Source organism: Mercenaria mercenaria, chromosome 16, assembly GCF_021730395.1.
Source record: "Mercenaria mercenaria strain notata chromosome 16, MADL_Memer_1, whole genome shotgun sequence".
NCBI lineage: Eukaryota > Metazoa > Mollusca > Bivalvia > Venerida > Veneridae > Mercenaria > Mercenaria mercenaria.
Window position 1 is genome coordinate 19,331,953 of NC_069376.1, and position 26,309 is coordinate 19,358,261.

At 34.7% G+C, this 26,309-nt stretch overlaps 1 protein-coding gene and 1 long non-coding RNA gene across 2 annotated transcripts in view; both read right to left on the minus strand.

Moving 5' to 3' along the window:
* The window catches only part of LOC128549514 (uncharacterized), a 103,477-nt gene that overhangs the window by 21,425 nt on the left and 55,743 nt on the right, over positions 1 to 26,309 (minus strand). The window lies entirely within an intron of this gene.
* LOC123531806 (uncharacterized) lies at positions 16,698 to 20,048 on the minus strand. Its single transcript, XR_008367769.1, has 4 exons — positions 19,735 to 20,048; positions 19,407 to 19,482; positions 18,011 to 18,085; positions 16,698 to 17,599 (listed from the first exon to the last, which is right to left on the minus strand). It is a non-coding gene; the product is annotated as an uncharacterized LOC123531806 (long non-coding RNA).

Sequence of the window (26,309 nt, forward strand, 5' to 3'; positions counted from 1 at the left end):
TATTTAAGTTTTACTTAGATAGAGAGAAAAGCTATGAACATTTCAAGCGTCAAAATTCATAAATAGGAGACAATGCTATTTCATAAGCTTCTGATTGCATTCATATGCAATGAATCAAAGCTCGATTAAAAGTAATCCAAAATTCTGTTAGTCGTATCTTTATTTCTTGAAAGATTCTTAACTATACAGGCATGTTACATTGCTGACTGATTCTAACATTATACTAATAATACTGACATTTGGAATACTAATTTCAGACAATGGATGTATAATACGTTGTTGCGATGGTGACCTGTGTAACGTCAATTGCTCGAATGCGACAACTCATCAAGTGCAAACCAAACCGTCATTAAATTCTCTGGTAACTGCATCCTCGTCATTACAGACTAGCACGCCACTGGTAATAATCCCCACGCATCAATCATCCTCAACGGTAGTGGTTGGTCAAACGACAGCTACACGCTCATCAACACATGCTAAAACAACTGTCAAACTATCATATACATCACCTCTGACGCCACCTCTGACCTCAACACGTAGACCAGTATTTACAACCGCACCAACACCACCAAGTGTACTAACTACCCAAAAGACAGACTTGTGTTTTTCAAATCCGTGTATTGGCGGGGCATGCGCAATGCGTAATGACACATATGTGTGTTTATGTTACCCAGGATTCAGTGGGCGGAATTGTGAGACATGTATGTACTCATTTAGATTGTTTTAGACGTGTACATGTTTTTTGTACAATTATTCTAATCTTTGTGAACTTTTTGGAAGTCAGATATATAGGAAGCAGACCTGGGGCTATTAAAAATGTAATTGCAATTAATTGCAATTAAATTACATTTCCCAGGTAATTGAATGTAATTTGTAATTGGGTCATTTATCAATTACATGTAATTGTAATTTAATTAATTACATAACAGTTCTAGGGTGTAATTGACACTTACATTTTAATTACTTTCCAATTACATGGCACATGCTGATCCAGTTTGTTGAACAAATAGTATATATAATTTGTTCAACAAACTGGATTATTATTTTTGTGTTTATTACCAGTGACACTTCACTTTAACATGCTAATATGCATTTCACAGCTGTGAAAAATAACAATAATAGAATATTATGGTAGGTTTTAACCCCTTGGACATAGCTCCTTTGTTCTGTTATTTGTTTCATTAGAACCAACTGGTAATCTTTGATGATGTTTGTCACTATGTTTTTGGAGAAAATGATCAAATTAGGATTTGAAATTGTTATTTGCATAATTATTATTTTGATTTTTACCGGAGCAAAAATTGAAATGCTTAGCATTTAGTTTAATCAATTTTTATCTGTGATAAAATTTGTTGTATTAAATGATATAGACAACATAGCATTTCACAGTTCTAACAAGATAACAATTTTAATTATTATTGTAGACATTATGAGTATTCTACAGTTTTAGTGACATAGTTATTCTAGGATGACTCATGAATGCTTTACAATTTATTTTCAATGTGGTCCTTTGGATAACTTGTAGTGTTAAGGATAAAAACTTAAAATATATGTTTAAAATGTAAATGATTAAATACTGAACTAGACTAGTTAAATTTGAAACATATTGCAGAACCATGATCCTATAAACTTCAGAGAAATTCAGACCTCAGAGAAATACCTGACTTTACATGCATCTTCTCTAACCGAATTCTGCTAGACGATGTATTAACTATTAATTAGGGCTGACTTTTAGCTCCTTTTGAATAATATTAAAGACAGAGTGATGTTCTCCCGCAAGCACAGATTTTACTTTGAGCTTAAATTCAATTTTGAAATAACTGAAATTATTTTACATGTGAATTATCATGTTTTGTGTAGTACAAAGTAAAGAACTTTGCTACAGTGTTCATGTAAGAAGCACCACATTTGGTATTTTAATTGAATGTAATTAATTCCAATTTCCAATGTAATTGTAATTTAATTAATTACATTGCTAAATTTCATGTAATGGTAATTGTAATTAAATTGGACATTTCTCAGTGTAATTGTAATTTAATTAATTACATTTTAAAGTAATTGAGCCCAGGTCTGATAGGAAGATCCATGGGAAGGATATATCGCAATAAAGCTTAATAATATCAGACTCGGTTTGATTGAGTCTGTTCTTGAGCGATAACGAAATACCAAGAACGCCGCCAAGCACGCCGTCAAGCAAGCCACCAAGCACGCCGCCAAGCACGCCGCCAAGCATTCCGCCAAGCACGCCGCCAAGCCTGCCACCAAGTACGCCGCCAAGCACGCCACCAAGCATGCCGCCAAGCACGCCTCCAAGCACAGGCTAAAACGGAATATTGTATTAAAGTAAAATTGATTGGACTCGATGAGCCCAAAATGACCAGAAATATACCACTCAAGAAATCTGTGCTAATGTTGGGTATTCGTTCTAATTTGCAGAAAATGTTCTTTGTTAAAGCAAGACAAGACATAACAAATACTAGTGTAAAGGGCAAGCCAAATAGTCATCAACTTCTTTCATCTAAAAATTGAGATGATAATTCAAAGTTGTTCTTGAATAAGCACTTTTGCATGAGTGTCCGTTTAGTTGTAAAAACAGCTCAGCGTAGTTGAGATATACATTTTCGCTGTAAACAAGGTTCTGGCAAACTGAATAAGTGCCGCTCTTTAAATAGTCTTTATTAAAGTTATTTTTACTTCAAATTCTCTGAGATTTGAAAAAATTACGTTGGTATGTTGGATTAGTTATAGAAATGTCTGCAGATCACCCGATATTATAACAATTATCGTGTAAATAATAAGTGTGGGACGATCATATTTATGAAATTCATTGATTTTTTACGAACAATTATGTTGGCAATATATTCAATATAACAAACTAACATGCTTAAATGTCATTATCACAGCTACAGTCCCTGCAAATCAAGAAACTTACGCGATTGCTTGTTCTTAGCATTTTTATACGAATATAAAATGGGGAGATTTGTGAGGGGCGTGGGGAGCGGACAGGAAATAAAATAATGCAATTTCATATGTCTTCGTCAAAAATACAATTGGCTTAGAATGGCCTTTTTAAGTATATACATGTATATATGATTATTATAGGTAAGATCAAGTTGCTGAAAAGTACATACAGTGAACAAGCTGTGCATCTTAAAAATTACTTTGTCCTTTGTTTGAAACACTGCATTGCTGAAGAATGACCGAAATATTTATGTCTGTTAGCCATTGGACAACGTGTTTAGTAATGTTCTTAAACGTTTTACAGATATATCAGCAACTACTGCTTCTACAACCACTGTTACAGATTACTGCACACCAAGCCCATGTTTTGCCGGAAACTGTTCATTGTATCTAACCCCATACCGTTGTACATGCAACTACGGGTATACAGGCCGAAATTGCTCCATAAGTAAATACGTTCGTCACTTTATAAGTACTATGCCTTTAGTTTTACTTCCTTTGTCACAGTTAAAATTGTCTATTTTGTTAAGTGCTGAAATATTTTTGCAGGTCTGTGTTTGTGGTACTTGCTTTTTCTTCGACCCGCATTGACACTCGGCATTTTCAGTGTTATTACGAATTCTTGTTAAGCCAATTTGATTGCGTCCCCTACGCGTTCATGCCTTTCCGTAAAAAAAAAACAGAGAACGCCAAAATCATAATATACTGAGACTTTTGCAAATGGTCATTGCATGTCTACAACCTTAATGTAATATAATCTAAAAAAAAAACGGCCATCTTTTACACTATCTGATATGGATTTTACGTTTAATTTGTACCTGTATATCAACTACAATTCATGAAAATTGTACTACATATAAGATACACTTTACAGAATATTTATCTCTCCTTTCTGATCAACTGAACTTTAAAGTTCATTTGAGCTTCACGTCCACTGTTGAAGTGAATTTTTTTCAACATGTTTATTTCCCCAAAGTTTAGCTTAGAATGTATATATGACACTGAAAACTGATGAAGTAAGCGAAAATAACTGTTACATAGAGAATAACAGGCTACTGTCTTTTGATATCAATGTTATTAACCGAATCCCTTCCGCCCATATCAGCCGAGACCTGATAACATTGATATCAAAAGACAGTAGCCTGTTATTCTATTTATCGTGAAACTCACACAAACTGCTTAGAACAGCATATGTCTTCATCTCTTAAGTATATCATACATTGTCAAGTGCATTGTAAACCTTTCCAAGAATCGATCCATGTAAACATTGTGATGTCATGATGAACGTTTCACAATGACGTTATTCAGTGCTATTGTCTGTGTGATCAAATTAGAGACAACCATATTCGAGGAAATTTGTTGAGATTACAGAATCTATTTAGAAAAAAAGTTGTGCAACATCGAGACTGGACTCTGTAATAAAATTCAATCTGGAATGATGTAAAAACTAGTCCGTCAATATGGGAGGGGCTTAATTTTGATATCAGGTCAATGACCTGATAAGAAAATAAAATATCAGGCAAGTGATATCAGACACTTTGCATAGTAGTTGCATGATAAATATTGATAACACGTCTATAAGAATGTTGATTTTCTCCATTTTTCCAAAAGCGTTGCAACGGTTTACTCTCTTCTGTACAATGTTTTTGGTGATTAATAAGGATACATTGCAAAAATCATATTTGAAGACGTTTTTACCACCGTTGACATTCACAGCAACAACTGTTTATGGAGTTTTGAAGGAGCTTAAAATGTGCCAACGAGTCGCTATTATTATTACGTTTTGTTATGTTACAGATATGAATTACTTTTCATTTCAGATTATATTGCTTTAATGTCCCAATCGACTACACAAGCTCATTCAGTATCAACATCTGCATCTACCGCTTCAACAACATCATCAACAAAAAGATCAACAACATCATCGACAAGAGCATCAAATTCAAGCACACAGACATCTACATCTCTGACATCAACAAACGGTGTAGACTATTGTTTATCAAACCCATGTATGGCTGGAAGATGCTCAGTGCTTAATAATTCATTTAAGTGTACATGCTATCCAGGGTATTTAGGGACGCAGTGTTCGCAAGGTATTGTATCAAATTGTCTTTTTACATGCTTTACTGATTTAAATAAATATAAAATAAGAATACACAACAAGTTTACGATGATAACACCAACTGAACAATGGACGTAAGGTATACTAAAGTCTTGAGCGTTAAAATTGTGTTTCAAGTAATCAACGATAAACGATGGCTGACGCTCGGAGCAGTGACAGAACATAATGACGAGCATTTGCCGTATCACGTACGGCTCATTTCTATTGGGATGAATGTATTTTTGTCATAATATTTCAATGAACACGTTAGAAAATCCTCACGATTCTCCATCCAAATTCGTCCTCGTTTTTCAATTCCTATGCATCTGAACTCTGAACTGTGGTAAATCAGACGATAAGCCACACAAAAGGCGTTAATTATTCGACAGTTAACCATCTGTTCATTTGTGGCTTGTAAAATATTTTGTTTTGTAATAGTTGTAGGGACCAGTTTCAGCAGAACTACAACTTATACAAAGAGATCATCTACATTGACTACTAAAGCAACCACGCAAGCCCAGACTACGGCAATTGTACGAGACCCATGTATGTCGAACCCATGTACGGCTGGGTTGTGTTCCATGTATTACACAACATTTCGTTGTGAGTGTTTTTACGGATATTGGGGAAGCCAATGTGAGAAAAGTACGTTACAGGAAAGTTGGTATAATTAACATAAACAGTTGCGACTATTTGAATAGCGATAAGTACGGGTGTAAATGGCTAATATATTAATTTTTGTAGAGATAAACGTTGGTAGTCGACTAATTCCTTGGCACTATGTTGGTTTTCTCATGGTGCGGCTCATTTATTGTAGAAACTTCATGTTATGTACTGTGACGAGACTACATTTGATGATTATGAATATGAAAATGTATTTAAATCATTCCCATAAGTTCGTTTCTGTTCGATAAAAAGTCAACGTATATCTGGATCCCGACTTGTATATAAAAAATTGCCTGTTAACATTTGTAGTGAGGTCGCTTTAATTCACTACTTACTAGTAGTTCTTTTTTATGATCCAAGTGTATTTAGATTATGTTACGGGGCCTCCGTGGCCGAGCGGTTACAGTCGCTGACTTCAAATTATAAAAGATTACTTGTCCCTCACCAGTGTGGATTTGAGCCTCACACGGGGTGTAGAATTCTTCTTGTGAGGACGCCATCCACCTGGGTTACGGAAAGTCAGTGATTCTACCCAGATACCCGCCCATGATGATATAATACCTTAAAAAGATACATTCAGTGGCCTCCATTAGTATACCGGTATACTTGATACAAATACACTTTGAACACGTTCCAATTGTATTTGACAGTTTCCAAACTGTCAAAATGCTTGATTTATCGAGAACTTATCAAAAAGTCACAAAAAGAACAAGTAAATGTTTCATAACTTTAATGATCATGAATATAATACAAGACACCTCCAGCAGGGAACAGGAAACCACAAATCTAAATATGTATAAGAAAACTGCTCTATCCGAAAACAGATAAAAGGCAGACTTTGATTAACTTCAATTCATTTTATATTAATATACAAATACAAAATATTGTCAGATTAAATCCAATATTCATTATGCTACACTGTCCTAAGCTAATATACACTTTAGCAAATACGATAATTTACGAAAGAAACCTTGTACCTGATCATTAAACGAACAAGTAAATACACTTGACCAAACTGTGAGTTTGTATTATTATCCGAATTCAGACAAGTCCATACAATATTGACTATCTAAAGTTGGACAGAATAAAAATTGTGTTTCGTTTTTGCTATCCAAATTCAGATAAGCAATTATGCAGTTCAAAAAACCTAGCATTGGCTTTGCTTTTTGAATTGAAATAACTATAAGTTTTGCATGTCATCAGGAATATATGAAATAGATCTTGTGTATGTATTATCGTTGTTATCCGAATTCGCCTAAGCCATAGCGTAAAACGATCTGGAGCCGAACAGTAGAGAAACTGTGCGTTGCGTTTGCTATCAAAATTCAGATAAACACCATTTGAGAGCAGGCAGTAGAAAAAACAGCATTGACTTTACTATCTGAATTATATAACTATGAACAGAGGAAATAAATAATGTGTGTCAATGTTGCTATCCGAATTCCGATAAGCCGTTACAAGCGGCCTATGTTGATATTGTATGAATCTATCTTAAATCAGATAAATAAAATGAGTGATTACATTGCACTCAAAATTCTAGACATTCTGAAATCTGATGAAAAGACGAGTATTGCTGTTTCTGTCAGAATTCAAACACTGTGTTAACCACTGTGTTATGTAATTATACATGTAAATGTCATTGAATAAAGAATAAAAATGTACAGGAAAGCCAATATAACGGGTAAAATTCTGATAAGTATCAGAAAACTGAATGTCCAAGGTAACTGATACTGTGTGAAATAGAATACAAGTCCTTTTGCATTTAACTTTCTGAAAACAGACAAAATACATAAAATTATTCGCGTTTCGAAATTACTTTTCTTGGTAGTCTATCCCAGTACTAGTTTGGTCTGAAGTTTATGCTAGTATATTTGGGCGCTCTTTGTCACGTGAATCTCGTGAAAAATTTCGGCGTATATAAGTGTGAACTGATATTGTTCTCACCACTCGAGGTTTATGATTGGCAGCAAACAGTCTGTAATTCAGTATGAACGATTCAGAAAACACAAACAAGGATTCGTTATGGGACCTGAATGACTTCTTCGATGAATAATTCTATGAATAGAAACATGAGAAGTGGGATTTTAGAGAAGATTCACAGAGTGAACTGCAGTATACGACAGGAAAGAGGAAGGTTGCTGGCGATTTCGATGACAACAGAAAGATCCAAAGAGCTGAAGAAAGAGTTAGGGTAGGCTCGAGAAGTTTTGAAAGAATCAGACACAGTCGTCTGTCAGTAGTTTTGGACCTGTGGACATCGCTGTAAGTCATTTGAATTTTATTTTCATAATGTTGAAATCGCCCCTTAGATTACCACAATGTATGCTTTACCATCGATGTTATATAAACACAAGTCCGTTAATCTGCACGTTAAATTCGTGAAAACATTTAGTACACATGTTTACAGTTTAGAGCAGAGATCATGCAATTTGTTATTAATCGTAAACAAATAAGCCTATGTTAATGCGGATTTATCACATACTCATGATACTGGACTAAAATAAGTATTTAGTCTTTTAATATAGAGTTTGTTGTGTTCATATAAGTTTAAAATGTTAACTTGAATGTTCTCTTAGTCTTTTCGAAGCTTTCGGTGCACAGGTGCAGCCAGAGCTCCAATGGCGGGATTACAAACCGGAACTAGATAGGCCTATATATATTTATAGCTTGTGATGGATAACAACCCATTAACTTATGTAAGTTCCACCGCTAAGCTTGATGCCACTAGTCACCGCTGGCTTGCTTCCTTGGCAAATTATGACTTCGTACCGAAATACAGACCTGGGTCGAAGAATACGGATGCCGACAGCCTATCTCGTATGAAAGAAAAGGAGAACCTTTCAACCATTCCCAGAGATGCTGTTAAAGCAGTTATCCAATCAGCCCTTACTGATGGTGCTTTAAGTGACTCCCTCTCTATGCCCGATGATGTAACTTCAAACGAACAGTCAGATTCGATTCCAGATGACTTATTGTACAGTTATAGTTTGTCGTCTAAAGATTGGAAAAAGGCCCAAAAACAGGACCAAGTGATTAGTACAATAATTGACCATCTTAACAATGGTACCAAACCGGCTAAGCCAGATGGACCAGTTCATACATATACAAGGGATTGGTTAAAACTAATCCTTAAAGATGGTGTACTATTTCGAAAATCACTTGTTAATGGACACGAAAGACTACAGTTAGTCTTGCCTACCAATCTGCGAATCGATATCTTTGAAGCTCTGCATAACGATTTGGGCCACCAGGGTAGAGACCGAACAACGTCACTATTTAACGAAAGATTTTACTTTCCAGGTCTAGATACATTTGTGGCGGAACAAGTTAGAAACTGTGGAAGGTGCATTAGAAGGAAAAGTCTTTCTTCTAAAGCTGAACTTGTCCCGATACAGTCTTCGGCACCAATGCAAGTCGTCTGTTTGTATTTCTTGTCCTTGGAGAGAAGCAAAGGAGGCTTTGAGGATATCCTGGTCATAACGGACCACTTCAGTCGTTATGCACAGGCATATCCTACCAGGAACCAAACAGCAAGGACAACAGCCAAGATTCTTTTTGAGAATTTCATACTGCATTATGGTTTTCCGGCGTCCATCCATAGCGACCAGGGTCCGGACTTCGAGTCTCGTCTGATTAAAGAACTATGCAACATCGCAGGCGTAAAAAAGACAAGAACCACGCCTTACCACGCAATGGGTAACGGACAGGTCGAGCGGTTTAATCAGACGTTACTAAAGATGCTGGGTACCCTAGAGGTGTATCAAAAGTCCGACTGGAGGGCGCATGTACCCACCCTTGTACATGCGTACAATGCAACCCATCATAAAAGTACGGGGTTTTCTCCGTATTTTCTAATGTTTGGGAGGCATCCTCGTTTAGTAGTTGATGCTTTTCTAGGGCTACCAGCTGATGATCTTTCAGCTGCATCACAAACTGAGTACGTGAATAAGCTGCGCGACCGTCTGAAGCTCGCATATGACAAGGCCCGCCAAACTGCGAGGACTGCAGGACTAGCCAATAAGTCGGTATATGACGAGAAGGCTCGAAATTCGGTCCTACATCCGGGAGATATTGTGCTTGTGCGCAATGTATCGATCAGAGGAAAACAGAAGTTAGCTGATCGTTGGGAGCAGCAACCATACGTAGTTGTGCGCAAGGTACACGATGACATTCCCGTGTACGAGGTCAGAAGGGAAGGAGCTCGGTATAAGAAATCTAGAATTCTACACCGAAACCTTCTCCTTCCCTTCATGTCCATTGCAGATGGCTACGATCCCGATGACCACCTTCCTTCTGGTAACACTTCCGATGATGTCGAAGACAACATTGAAACCTTATCTACAGCACCAACTACAGCACTTACTTCGGAAGAGAACAACAGTGCGTCTCCTTCCCACATACCAGTAGGAGATGGGCAGAAATATGTAATTCCTGCAAGAAGGACTCGGCGTGATGTAGTGAGATCGGAAATACCAGCGGAAACAGCTTCAACACCATCTAAGCGACCAAATAGGAAAAGACAGAAGCCTTATTGGATGAACAGAGGGGACTTTGTTACGTATTAATAAGAGGCAGCAGTATGACTGACGATTGTTATCTGTTTTAGTTGTAACTTTTAGTCAGTAATGTTTTATTTCTGTTGACTACATGTGTGTGTGCACAATGAGTATATTTCACTTTTGCATTAGTTAATGTTTAAAATGTGTAAGTATATGTATCTATATGTTCTTAGAACATATTACATTGTTATAAGTACAACCATAAGGTAGATACTTACCTTGGATAAATTGTGGATCATGAATAAGTACTTACCTGTAATTGTAAAATTTGCATCTGCAAATGATTGTTGTATTATATGATTGCTACTTACCTGTTGGACATTCAATGATATTTGAGCTCGATATCACTGATGTTTTTTGTTTTTTTCCAGCTACCACGTACACCAGTGACATGATACTGTGTACTGTATTTAGTTAGATGTGTTAATAGTACATATACTTACCTATATATAGTATAATTATACTTACCTTCGGTAATTAGTTAATTAGCACTCAAGTACTAGTAGTAACACAAGGCTTAGGTTATGTAGTAATTATACTTACCTTGTATACTTACCTTGATCTAGTTGACAAGTTTTAGGTATAGTAGTAATTATACTTACCTTGTATACTTACCTTGAGCTAGTTGACCTTCTTCTACCAGTATGTCTTATGTAGATTGCAGCTTAGGTCTCTGACACAAAAGCACGTCAATTTAGGGTACTGCAATGTACTTGTATATGCAAATACCTTAGTAGTGATATATCATGTGTAATCTTATTTGTTTTTATTTATCACATACTTGTACACTTAAGATTTTTTTTCTTTCAGCTCTGGGAGTTAAATGTCGGGGACGACATTTCTTAAAGCAGGGGGAGTATGTCATAGGGCATGACAGTGTTGTTCTGAAATTAATTGTTTTACATCTTCTTAAATAAAATATAAAGCATACTAAAATTGTTTTTGTTGTAATTAAATCGAGTACACCCCTTTTAAGATTCAGTGTAACAATTTCACCCAAATATTCTTTACTATAAATCCGTACATCTTTTCCATCCTATAACCCTATACTTGACATAATAAATTACCGTTATCCTTGTCTACCCCGGTCCCCAACCTGAATTGTACTAATCTTTAATCTATGTCTTTGTATTGCAATAATCGAGAGCAAGTGTAAATGCTTCACTGCACTTGCCTTCTTGATGTAAATGCATATATAGAGAGTTTACATAAGAATAATAAATATATTATCTAAGATAATTATTGCTTTGTTTCAGGTTAGTACTTTTACTTCATTAGTTACAGAGCTTATTTATAAGTGTATTAGTTTTTATGACTTTGATGTAAATTGTTCTGAAATTAGTATTTCATGTAATATTGTTAGGACATCAAGTGTACATGTATAATTGGAATTTCAATGTATTGTATAAATGTAAATGCTTCACGGCACTTGCCTTCTTGATGTAAATGCATATATAGAGAGTTTACATAAGAATAATAAATATATTATCTAAGATAATTATTGCTTTGTTTCAGTGATTGTTCTGGGAATAAATATTCGTAATCCCAGGTGTGTAGCATCCCAAGACGAACCCACATCTACCAGTAAACTATAAATATTTGGCAGAAGGGTTGAGCTAGCCTTCGGGCACGACAAGGAAAGCCCTTCGTCATATATCGTCATGTGTACGTGTGGTAACGTGGGTCGATTCGCTCGGCAAGCTAGAATCCACAGTAGCAAAGCCACTGACGAAAGTCAACATCATTGAGAAGATGGTAAGTATTGTTTTTATTCATATTATGCGGATGTTAAATACCAAGCGAATTTCTCCAAATCTAACTTTGTGTTTCCGTAGCAGAAAACTCAGTGAAAAGCAGACTGAAAATAGTATTTCACATTTTGGAATTAATGCCGATACAGATATCCTTTCTGTAATTCACTATGGATATGTTACTCTTTTTATCAAAAAAGGCCGCCGTCATTTGTTTTTAAAGAATAACAGGTCTGCTCTAGAAAATTTAGTGATTTTATTTTTCTGCTGTTAAAGATTTTGTCAAAAAGACATTAAAATGCGAGTCCTTTGTCGGTGGAGATTTATCTTAAAAGAAAAGTTTGATTCTAGATTTTAGTGTATTTTTATAATGTTAGTGAATTGTATGGACCGTTTTACTAGTGAGTACAATAAAAAGTTGCCTCTATACAATTCATGATTTAGGACCTCAGACACGGATGCTTTCGACGCTTGTTCCATTTCTTGGAAAATTGAAAACGATTGGTTAGTTCCGCCGGTATTTCTCATACACAAGTGTTTAAATTTCTTCTTGTTTTGTAAAGCTAGAGGTACATTGGTGGCTCCTTACCGGCCATCTACCCCCACCCCACTTGCGTTTTGCGCACTTTTTGTTTTCAAAAGGTTTTAATCATTGATTAACCAGAAACATATATATACATTGGTATTACAAGAACTCTATATTTGGTACAGTAAAGTTTAAAACTGTGGCAAGGATTTTTGACAGTTTGACAGTTAAAGTCTAGTTTGAGATCTCCCCCTTGTCAAGTACCGTGGGAAATTTAGATGATTTCATTTTAGCAGATGTAATACCAATTAAAATTTATGTATCATCCTTGCGTAAACAATGGTTGAAATACTATTGGTGTGTATATAGAGACATTATTGAACATTTATATTAAACGTGTCTGTTACAAATTATAAATTTGATTTAAAGAGACAGTAGATCTATGTGTGATTCTTACATTACATGCAATATTTACCCGCTGTTGATAATAGATTAATCCATTTGTACAGGTGTATCACTAGTAGCATGCAGTTTTTACAGTTACATAAACATCGTTATAAAGAGTGACAATTTAGTTTCACTTGTCTGTGTCTGTGATAGTGTATATCTAATTGAAATACTGACATTTGTTTGCAGATTTGTTTAGTACACACAGAAGATGAGAAACTGTTAAAAGATGAGCAGATATGATTTCACCGTAACTGTTTGCTTGTTGGAGGCAAAGAACATCTCTTGAATTTAAGAAGTTCCGTGACTGGTGTGAGAAAGTGACGTTACCTGGTTTGTCAATCACTGTGGCATTGTACTTGGTGTCGATAAGTGATAGCTGCTGCAGTAAGGCAAAGTTAAACATGGTTTTCTACTCTATTAATTGGTCATACGTTCTGTCAAATGTACAAAATCCTTGTAACGATGATTGTTTGAAACTGTTTAAATGACTGTAAAAGAATAACTGCCAGACCGGTGGTAAAGAATTCTAATATTATGAAACAGTTTATTGGACACTTCCTTTCTGAGAGCATTCCCTATCTGATTTAAAATTATATTGTAAGTTTATTTATTTATATATATATATTTTTTTTCATTTGCCGGAAATTTAAGAATTAATGAATCACTAAGGATTTCAAGATTTCATAATTTCATTGGTGGATATAGTTATTGAAAGTCAGACACTGTTGTTCTTAGGGACGGAAACCTATACCGGACATTCCTCCTGCTTTGTCGCTATCTAAGAAAGATATATACGAAAACCACTTATATCATTTTCTTCAGAATATATTTTTCGTTCAGACATTTTCAAGAAAAAGCTTAATAAACGTATGCTTTGCGAAGTGATTCAGACAGCCGCTTTCTTATTCTTCTGTTCATCTTTGTTTAAAACAAAAACTTCAGTTAGATGTTTGGACTTCATTCTTTTCGGTCGGGGGCTGATACTATGGTTGCTAACAGAAGTACTTGTGAGAGGTTCTGGCAGAGGCATGGCAGGTGGAAATGTATCATCAAAAGATGGCTATGTGAAAGACTCTTTGAAAGATCGTCTTTTTGTCTCTCATAATTAAGACTTATAAACATATCAGGTTGAGTTTATTGCGTGCATTTTATTTTTCTATATGTTACACTCATAAAAGGTGCTTGAGACTAATAACTTGAGGTTAAATAAATATGGTAATGTCACACTGGGTTTTATTTACATCGGAATACTGTAATTAGTGTTTTACATGTAACAGAATTATCTATATTGTGTAACTTACAGTTGCTGGTAGCGGAATGCTGCAATGTATGCATTACAAGCAGCTGAATGCTGTGTTATGTGCTCTTCTTACAGTGGTATGCTACGTTTGGTTATTTTCAAGAAGCGGAATGCTGCATTAGGTTATCTGCAAGCCGTGGAAGGCTGCGTTATGTGCTCTTCTTACAGTGGAATGCTCCGTTATGTGCTCTTACAGTGGTATGCTGCCTAAGGTTATTTTCAGATGCGGAATGCCGCGTTAGGTTATGTGCAAGCAGCAGATTGCTGCGTCTTGTGCTTTTCTTGCAGAGGAATACTGCGTTAGGTTATCGTCAGGCAGCAGATTGCTGAGTTATGTGTTCTTCTTGCAGTGGAATGCTGCGTTATGTGCTGTTCTTGCAGTGGAATGCTGCGTTATGTTATCTGGAAGCAGCGGATTACTGCGTTATGTGCTGTTTTTGCAGTGGAATGCTGTGTTTGTTTATCTGCAAGCAGCGGTATGCTGTGTTATGTGTTCTTCTTGCAGTGGAATACTCCGTTAGGCTATTTTCAAGCAGTGGAATGCTGCATTGTGTGTTCTTCTTGCAGTGGAATGCTGCGTTAGGTTATTTTCAAGCAGTTGAATGTTGCGTTATGTGTTCTTCTTGCAGCCGAATGCTGCGTTATGTTATTTTCAAGCAGTGGAATGCTGTGTTATGTGTTCTTCTTGCAGTGGAATACTCTGTTAGGTTATTTTCAAGCAGTGGAATGCTGCGTTATGTGTTCTTCTTGCAGGAATGCTGCGTTAGGTTATTTTAAGAAGTGGAATGCTGATTTATGTGCTCATTTCGCAGTGGAATACTGCGTTAAGTTATTTTCAAGTAGTGGAATGCTGCGCTATGTGTTCTTCTTGCAGTGGAATGCTGTGTTAGGTTATTTTCAAGCAGCGGAATGCTGCGCTATGTGTTCTTTTTTTAGTGGAATGCTGTGTTAGGTTATTTTCAAGCAGCGGAATGCTGCGTTATGTGTTCTTTTTTTAGTGGAATGCTGTGTTAGGCTATTTTTAAGCAGCGGAATGCTGCGTTAGGTGTTCTTCTTGCAGTGGAATGCTGTGTTATGTTTTTTTCAAGCAGCGGAATGCTGCGTTATGTGTTCTTCTTGCAGTGGAGTGCTGCGTTATGTTATTTTCAAGCAGTGGATTGCTGCGTTATGTTATATTCAAGCAGAGGAATGTTGCGTAATGTGTTCTTCTTGCAGCGAATGCTGCGTTAGATTATTTGCAAGCAGTGGAATGCTGCTTTATGTGCTCCTCCTGCAGTGGAATGCTGCGTTATGTTATCTGCAAGCAGCGGAATGCTGAGTTAGGTGGTCTACTTGCAGTGGAATTTCAAGAAGTGGTATGCTGATTTTTGTGCTCTTCCTGCAGTGAAATGCTGCGTTATGTTTATCTGCAAGCAGCGGAATGCTGTGATATGTTATGTTCAAGCAGTGGAATGCTGCGTTATGTGTTATTAATGCTGCGTTAGGTTATTTGCATGCAGCGGAATGCTGCGTTATGTTTTCTTGCAGTGGAAGGCTGCGTTAGGTTAACTGCAAGCAGTGGAATGCTGCGTTATGTTTTTTGTAAGCAGCGGAATGCTGCGTAATGTTGCTTTATGTGCTCTGCAAGCAGCGGAATGCTGCATTAAGTAATCTACAAGCAGCGGAATGCTGCGTTATGTGCTCTGCAAGAAGTGGAATGCTGCATTAAGTAATCTGCAAGCAGTGGAATGCTGCGTTATGTGCTCTGCAAGCAGCGGAATGCTGCGTTATGTGCTCTGCAAGCAGCGGAATGCTGCATTAAGTAATCTGCAAGCAGCGGAATGCTGCGTTATGTGCTCTGCAAGCAGCGGAATGCTGCATGATGTTTTCTTCAAGCAATGTATTCCTGCTGAAATGGGTTTGAGACGATTGGGCTTTGGTGATCTGATGGTCCTTCATAGAAGTGGGATATTAATGTAGAAGGTAACCACGGTAATTAAGTATCGTTAGTAAGTATTTCTTTTTTCCATTTTCCGTTTACTGCGTCAATAATTTTGATACAGAAGACTGTTAGCATTTTCTCTCTTTGTTATCTCGATATGCTGCCAATTATATACCTTATTCCTATTTTATTGTTTCTTTTTTGTCTTGTTGAAGGTAATTGAGATTAGAGAATAATTGATTTACTCACAGCTTTAGCGTGAGTAAATAAAATTATTCGCGTTTCGAAATTACTTTTCTTGGTAGTTTATCCCAGTACTAGTTTGGTCTGAAGTTTATGCTAGTATATTTGGGCGCTCTTTGTCACGTGAATCTCGTGAAATATTTCGGCGTATATAAGTGTGAACTGATATTGTTCTCACCACTCGAGGTTTATGATTGGCAGCAAACAGTCTGTACCCGCCCTCCCTCCCATGATGTATGTTGTGCTTGTATTTTAGTTATAGCTTGCTTCAACGAAACAAACTGACATGAAAATCGCTTGTCTAGAATATTAGTTTATTTTATTATAAAATAAATGTTGTTTATGGTTTATGTTTACTATTCTACGCAGGTTATGTTAAGTTTTGAACATATATAATGTGTGGTTGTTTTTTCTAAGTAAATCACTCCGACTGTTAGTTGTAAAGCTACAATTTTGGTTGTATCTGTTTGGTTCTGGTGATGTCTTTTCTAATAAAATCTTAAACACCAGATAAAATTAGAGATTTTATTAATTATTCACGCCTTACGCAAACTTGAAACATTTATCTTAACAATATGATTAAATTTACTTTTAGTCTCGTTTCAGTTCAAATTTACCCGGATACTAGATCGCTTGGAACCTTACGAAGAACCATGATTAAATCGATTGTTGAAATACGAATTTACTTCGCGAACAATTGTACACTTATATGCTGCCAATTATATACCTTATTCCTACTTTATTGTTTCTTTTTTGTCTTGTTGAAGGTAATTGAGATTAGAGAATAATTAATTTACTCACAGCTTTAGCGTGAGTAAATGTTGTTTGCATGTATTGCCATTAGTCATCATAGAAATAATTACAAATTGTGAAAGATTACAAGATTTTCAATATATTCCATCATGGTTATTTTTTTTGTCACTGTTTGCACATCTTACACAACTTGATATGGTTAGAATGTAATTATTGAATGTTTCTGACCTTACATTTTCGAGAAACGTTATCATTTCACATTATGAAAACAAATGTCCATATATTTGTAATATTCAAAGTAATACGAAAATAATCTACTTGAAAACACTATTCCAGTTAGGTAACGTGGTCACTTTTAAAGATCCAACCTGAAAGTAATAAAAACATTATATTAAATATGATTTTTTAAAAGAAAAGTAGTTAATTACAAAATACATACCTTAGCCCTTATATATATACATAAAGACAATTTATACGCTTGAGAATTCCTGGTTTCTTAATATATGACTGCATGATTTTCTACCACCTATCACACTTTCATTCTATAAATGCAAATATTTATTGTATAAATTGTGAAAGAAATTTTCGGAGCAGTTTATTGTTCAAAACCAGCTTTAAAATATTATTACAGAAGTATGAACGTTTTGAATAAAATGACTAAACACCATTTTTTAATCATTTATTATACACCTGAATAAAATTTGTGAATGTCAAGTTATTATTGGACAAAAGTGAATCAACAGAATCTGTAATATAAAGGAGGAAGACATTTTACTTACTTTTATTTATAATCCACAATGGTCTGTGTATATCCCTGTTAATAACAGTAAATGTTGACACATGAATGTAGTTTTCTGCAATTATGATTATAATACAATTAGAACAGAATACTCACACCAATATATTATTAAAAATACATGTATAGCTTCGTGTTCAATACAGGAAATATCCTTTGACTTTTGTATAAAATTCTGGAAGAAATTGGTTTTGAAGACAGCAGCTATATTTTTTGTACCATGTATGTTTCTTAGATCTTGTAATAGAAAAACTGGACTATACATTTAAATCTGAGATGAATAAATTCAGTTGAGTAATCATTTTTACAACTCTTGTATTACATGCTCCAGTAGTTTATTGACTCTTGTGTTATCGGCAACTGTATTGAACTGCACCAAATACATATGAAGCTGCCGCATGTGTATGTTTTAATCATATCGTATTTCTAAACAAAACACATATATCAAGATTTCAATATTATCAAACTACGCCATCTTTTTTTCTTCCATATTTCAGGAAGTATGCTTGATGTTTTCATTAGACGCCAAGTTCTTTACTAAAATATGTCTATTGTTTGAAAGGAATGTAAATTGAGATATTCTTCAATGAATTTCTGCGCAAACGAGAAAATAAAATACATCCATTTTATTCTAGTATTTTATAACACTCTATTCTAGAAGTATGTGAAAAATTTAGAAAGATGTTAGAAAACACCAAGAGTTTATGGTGAATTTTTGTTTCCAAAAAAAAGACATACTTCTTATCGGATGTTTGTCTTAGATTTTTAAAATGAATTTTGCAGATTGACAGAAACACTATGTTATACATATATTTCTTGTTTTTATTGTTTACATTTAAAAGATTTTTCTATAATCTCAGATTATTTGTACAATATAATATATTATATTGTGTTAACATTTCAGATAAGGCATAATAGATAACGCAACCAAATTTGAAAATATCAACAACCGCTCTTATAGTCTATGTAAACATAATATTGCCAAATTAATGCATACATTGATTTAACAGTACTTTGAATTAGATTAAAAACCATACACTGTAACTTTTACTATAGATGAAACACGATGTATATTTGATTTTATCACTTTATGTTAACTTCTAATAACAGTGATAAAATCGGTTTGTAAGTGTTGTATATAGCTAACAAGGCAATATTGTTTTCTCTGGTATGATCTTTACATACACCGTTAATATATCTAGTTAATTAGTAAATTTAGGCACTAGAATATTTTTTTGTAGATCCGAAAATAAATGAAGCTATGGTACAAAATATTTTAATTCATTTTTTCTCCATATTTTCTTTATTTCTTTATTTGAATTTGTTATACAAGTACAATTCTTATTTGCATCAAACGATCACTAGTTGTAATTTCTTACCTTTGTATTGCATAGTACACAAGGCCTCCATTACCAATGAATCTGAATCCAGTATGTGGGAACTAGCATGCGAACTCTGAAATTTAACAGTACACCTTTCACAAATCACAAAGTAACAAATACAGCGTCCTAGCACTGAATTTTTACTAAATAAAGGTACTAATTATTAGTCCCACTTTTTGAACAACAGAGCAGTACAAATAAATAATGAAAATTTAAATAACTAAGTGATACATACTTCATTTTAAAATATTTTACGGAAAACAAACTTTTCTTCTAAATTTACTAGAAAAAGTATCTAATTACATATACATGTAGGGATACAAACCTTCCGAAAAAATATCCATGCTCAGAAACGACCAGAACAAATAACGATTTTCTGTAATTCTGCATAAATAATGTCCGCTAAAACCGATGTATTTTATCCGAAATAGCTTTCCAATGCGTTTATTGTAGTTAGCACTTTCTTATCAATTCAATTTATATTGGCGCCCTAATTTACAAAATAAATTTCAGTTGATTTTCTTTTTTTTTTTTGTTTTTGTTTACATTTTGGGAACATAGGCTAGTGTCCGTTGGTTTGAAGTAATGATAAGAATCTTGTAAATAAACATCCTGGTTATTATCAGTGGAAGGACAAGGTTTAACACGAAAAATATTCGTTTCAGGATAGTGTTTCCGACTTGAGTCTAAATATTATGTGCTACGATTTCCCATGGTATAATGTTCATATCCGTGTGTAAATAAACATTCCGATGGATCGTCCTAAATCAACACTGACAGTGTAAAATGTATATAATCTATCATCATTTCGAATTGTATCCTTAATAAAAATGATTTCTTTTTAGGTACTTATTTCGTTTCATTATTTCTTGTATTATACCTGGCTAATCCTAATTGGATGTTTGATCCTTATAATATTTCTTTTACTGAAACAATTCAAATCAAGATAATAACTACCGGAACATATGATATCCAACTTTGGTATTTAAAGTGGAACTGCAACAAGTGTGCTGTAAATCATATATCACTGTATTGTCAAATAATATAAAGCAGAGCAAAATAAATTCTTTAAGTCATTAACTAGACACTAGACTGAAAATAAACAAAGATATTAAAACTTTAATTTTATAAACAATATTATGTAGTTGCACAGGAGTCAAAAGCCAGTCAGTTCTGGAGATATTCCCTAGGGAAATGATTGTAAGGTTTATCAGTCTTGTCTGAAATGCTCTGAAAAGACATAATCGGCATTTGATTACCCACAGTTAATGTGGAACATGTTTGAAGCCAAACTACCTCAAAGTGTTATGCAGCGAACAGTTTCATATATTTCCCAATCCATCAGGTATTGACAGTTCTGACCGAAGAGAGAAAAAGCTTTCCTTTCATGAGGAAAATTAATCATTCTGTTATTTTCGAACTGACATGAAAAACATGTACGTAAAAATCAGGTTTCGTAAGTAGAAATGGCCGATTTTGTATTGTTACTTGTATTGTTACTTGAATACAAGAGCCAGATGTTTGTTATAAGATTTTGTATTCAACTGATTATCTATGATGCTTTTTGAAAAGGGGATTCCCAAGAATTAGTAAATGTTGTGAAAAATGAATGAATGCTTGGGCATTGTTCCCAAGAGACAGACCTGTCCAAATTTCCTGAGATATCTAAAATCAACCATCAAAGCTCAAATTATTTTTTTTTCGGAAAAAAATCACTTATTTGAGCAAGGGGCAGTAAGTTTGAATATTCCAAAAATAACACTGATACCAGTACGAAAAAAAAAATCATAAAAAAAAAATCCAATATTGATACATGTCTGTTTAACTCTACTACCATTAACAGTGTTTTATTGTACAATTTATTTGACCTGTCAAAACATGGACCCGGCTTTCCTTATTTTCTGTTCGAGCCTATATAAGATTAACATGAAAGTCGGGAACATGTTTTGACAGGTCAATTAAATAGTACAATAGTACCGTAAAAGCATCATTTTTATTATTTAGAGGATGGGGACATTTTATTTTTTCAAAATGATGCGAAAATGCCCATATATCATTATACGTTAAATCACGCCAGAAAATGATTAAAACATTTACATTTTTGTCTCATAGCGACAAATTTTAATTTTTGGCTCATTTTATGCATGAGGGGTGGGCAAGTTTAGACTCTCACATACATACATCTTATCGTGCTATTGAAAACACTTGCATCTGGTTTAATTTGCGAATGATATATAGAAGTTAAAACCAGTAAAACTTGCTTAAATAGCAAAATCATAAGTGAAATATTTTGCGCGTTTGTATATAGTTTACAACCGCTTGTTTGATATTTTAAAATTTCTTGGGACTACAAACGCTAATTGACGTCACAGCAGCAAAACTGTTGTTTTTTTTTTTAAAAAAAATTCTACAACTTAGTAACGTAAAATATTCATTTTTATATTTTAAACCATCATAGCGCATATTTGGCATTTCGTCATTCAGGGGACGTTTAGAGTGTGTGGACCTCATAAAATATGCAAATAGGGAGATGGGACATTTCATTTTCGCAAAATGATGCGAACTGTCCTTATATCATTCCTAATGACGAAATATATTAATTTACGCTAGAAACCTATAAAACAGATTTACTTTACATTCTTTATCTCATAGAGACAAATTGTAAATTTTGGCTCATTTTGCGCGTGATGGTAGGCAAGTTTAGACGCTCTTATACAGACATTTTTTCATGCTATTGAAAACATATGTATCTCAGACTGGTTTAATTTGCAAAAAGATATACAAAAGTTCAGAAACTAGAAAAACTCTCAATTTTACTAATTGCAAAATCAAGTGGCAGGGTCCAGTTTGGTATTTGACCCGGGTACATATTTAGAATGAAACAGGTAGATATACTTTAAAGGCATTTATATTCAACTTGTTGTTAATGGTGTTTATAGAACTATGGATTCCTTCATACAAGTAATTCTTGTGTAAAATAAATATATGCTTGAATCCATTTTCCAAACGGCCGGGTCTAAAATCGTACACGAGGTAACGGAACTTAAACGGTATGGAAACTGTCATTCATTCGTCCATCCATCCATCCATCCAGATTTAGCTCAAATTTGTGAAAAAAAAAAACGGTTTTGAGGCACTTTATTTTTGTCTGTTTTGCATGATCGTATGTACACTCAACAAAATTCCTAATTGGTCAGTTTATATTTTATTACTATTTTGGTAATGATGCATGTATTCACACGAAATTTCACATACCGACATTTGAATAGGTACTGCAGCTAATTATTGATTTATTTTTGGCGACTCACAGCCAAAGTAACCGCATTAGGCGTTTTGACTGACATTGCATTTTTTGCACGTGCAGGGCATGCGCACCAACATGCACGTATTCGTTTACACTTTTGGCATTACTGACGAAAGTCCTACTAGAAAAACACATATCATGGTGAAATTGACACAAAAGCAACGCGATCGAGCTGTCGGAATATTGCTAGCCGGGACACATTTACGACACGTGTGTAATTATTTTTGCAATTTCAAAAGAATTTTGATACAATTTTTTTGTAGCTGTTACTTCGATGGTTATTTCCATTTTTAACCTTATTTCCGTTTACAAGAACCTTTAATCGTTGATTATCTATCATCCGCGCTCTTTTGGCAAAATTTAACCCAAGGACAATTCATTGAAATGACCGATTTTGTGTTTTGTTGTAAAATTCCTACAGCCTGGGCGCGTTGCCCTTGTGTCAATTTCACAATAAAATGTGTTTTTCTAGTAGGACTTTTGTCAGTAATGCCAAAAATGTTCACTAACAAGTGCATATTGGTGTGCATGCTCTGCACGTGCAAAATATGCAATATTGGTCAAAACGCCTAATGCGGTTATGCTGGCCGTGAGTCGGCCAAAAATAAATCAATAATCAGCTGCAGTATCTATTCAAATGTCGGTATGTGAAATTTCGTGTAAATACATGCCTTATTAACAAAACAGTAATATAATATAAACTGACCAATTAGGAATTTTGTTAAGTGTATAAAATAACCTGCAACAATTCTCTAGGCGCTTGAGAAATTAATCTTCTGCATTTTCTGCACAAGACAATAAGACTGCATATTTGAAATTCGCAGAAAATACAAGCCGCCATTATAATCCGGTTTGAAATTAATGAAACAATCGGTGAATACAGAACCGCAGAAATAGATCCCATCAGCGTGAGAAGACAGACACCACAAAAGTAAGGTACGCAGAAATCTAATACTACCACATTTTTTGAAAAAAAATATATACTGTATATTAAGCCCGCAGACGAAAGAACTTATACGATATACATCTGTTTTAGGTCTCAGTCATTTGTGAATAATACGGTACCGGTAGGGCAAGGTGCCCTGAACCGGTGTTTTACTCGTTTTCATCATCATCATCATAGAAACAACGGATTTATCACGCTTAAAATGTCACACGATGAAGTGCTAAGAATATACAATATGTTCGCTCAACACTTCCCTGGAATTTATCAAAAAAGAATTTATTATCACTTTTTCTCCGCGCTGGTATCAGCGCATATTTGTGGAATTTTCAAAAATACTCTCCCTGGCCCGGATATGTTCTACGAACAACAAAAAATCCATTTGAACATATTTGCCTTTAAAATACATAAACCAACATACGAAACTGGCCCCTGCCACTTAAGTGTGGGGTCATTTTTTGCCCTCAAATTTTATGTCATGAAACTGATATTTTAATTTTTCTCAGCAGTAATATAGTTAGCAGACTGAAGATGTTATTACTCACAGACTGATCAAAAAAAGCTTAGGGGACTTATGATTGCGCTTTTTTCGACCGTCATTTCGTTTTCAGGTCCGTCCGTCTTGTCCATATTTCATTCATCATAGGATTTCAATATTACTTGGCACAAATTACTCAATAATAAGACAATGTGTCATGTACATCTTTCAAACTCCTAACTTTAAATGGTCAAGATCACACTTGGCAGTCAAATGCTAACATGGCATGAACAGGATCGGTTTCGTGCCCGGTTGAGAGCTCTGCCGTCCATCAAAGGATAACAATATTACCATAATCAGACGACTTGTCATTTTAATTAAACAGAACCTATTTCATGTTCAATGTCACAGATGGAATTCAAAGGATTTTTGCTTTCAATAACTTTGTAATATCACTTGGTACAAATGTTTCCCATAGGGTGTAATGCAACACCCTTATCCCTAACTCAGAGGTCAAGGTCACAGTCATAAAACAAAAGTCATTGACCTGATATCAGAATTAAGCTCCTCCCATATTGACGGACTCATTTTTACATCAGTTTCTTTCCAGACTGAATTTTATTACAGAGTCCAGTTTCGATGTTGCACAACTTTTTTTTTCTAAACAGATTCTGTAATCTTAACAAATTTCCTTGAATATGGTTGTCTCTACTTTTATCACACAGACAATAGCACTGAATGACGTCATTGTGAAACGTTCATGATGACATCACAAAATTTACATGGATCGATTCTTGGAAAGGTTTACAATACACACAATACACTGTATGATATACTTATTCTTGATTTATGCCAAATTTAAGGCATTCACATTTTATTAAGTTTAAGATTCACTTCATTGAGATTTTTCTAGTTAGAAAAGTGTTTGTGTATATTATTATTCTCCGTTCCGTTAATTAAAATTCATGCATCAGTGTAAAGGAACATGTATCATAAGGCACAATTTTAGCCCTAAATTTCGAAGAAAATGAAAGTAAACATACTTCTCAACGATATGGATTATTTGAAAGAAAAAGGCTTAATCTTGCATTTTTTAAAGTAAAAATGTATTAGTTTTGCGTTAAAGTCATGATCCATTGTCTAGTTTCATGTCATCAACACAGATTTTGTACATTTTTAGATGTTTTCATGCACTTTATCAGCAAAGTACGACACGAGCGCAGGGGAGAACAATTTTAGTTTTTGGATATATGTTGAGGATTACAAAAACACGGAGAATGATACATGAAAGAAAATTGTTCTAAGGTGGGCTCGTAGTAAATTTTGAACAAATACGGTATTTTTTCCGAACATTTTTACTCTAAAAATAGCCATATAAAGGGACAAAACTCTTGCTTTACTTGAAGAGCTTGGTGTAATGGTACGTAAAACATCTTGTGACGTCATGCGTAAGTCATTTCTTTTGAAACTGGGTCGCGTGCGATCAAAAACTAGGTCAATAGGTCTAAAAATAGAAAAACATTGTGACCTCTCTAGAATCCATACTCTTCAATAGATCTTTATGAAAATTCGTCAGAATGTTCACTTTGATGATATCTAGTTCAAGTTCAAAACGAGGTCACGTGCCTTCAAAAACTAGGTCAGTGGATCAAATAATAGAAAAACCTTGTGACCTCTCTAGAGGCGATATTTTTCATGGGATCTGTATGAAAGCTGATCTGTATATCTATCTTGATGATATCTAGGTCAAATTCGAAACTGGGTCAACTGCGGTTAAAAACTAGGTCACTAGGTCTACGTCGTCCGTGTGTCCATGCGTAAACTTTTGCTTGTGTACAGTTTTGCACACCAGTCTTTAAACTGTCTTTCATTGACCATAAATGTGACCTACTGATCTACTTTCTAATATTTTAGCATCAGTTTGAAATATGTGGTTCAATATACTCAGGTGAGCGGTACTGGGTCATCATGATGTTTTCTTTCTTTGTTGCTTCATAATTGATTAACAAACAAAAGGAAGTTCTTATTTATATTTTGTATGCAATAAATCTGGAAAACTGTGCTAAATTAGAAAGGCAGCGCTTTTGAAATGCCATACCCTACCGCCTCTTTACACAGTACTTTGGCAGATGTCCTTGAAAGCTTGGTTAATTGGTAAAAAGTCACGAAAGTAAG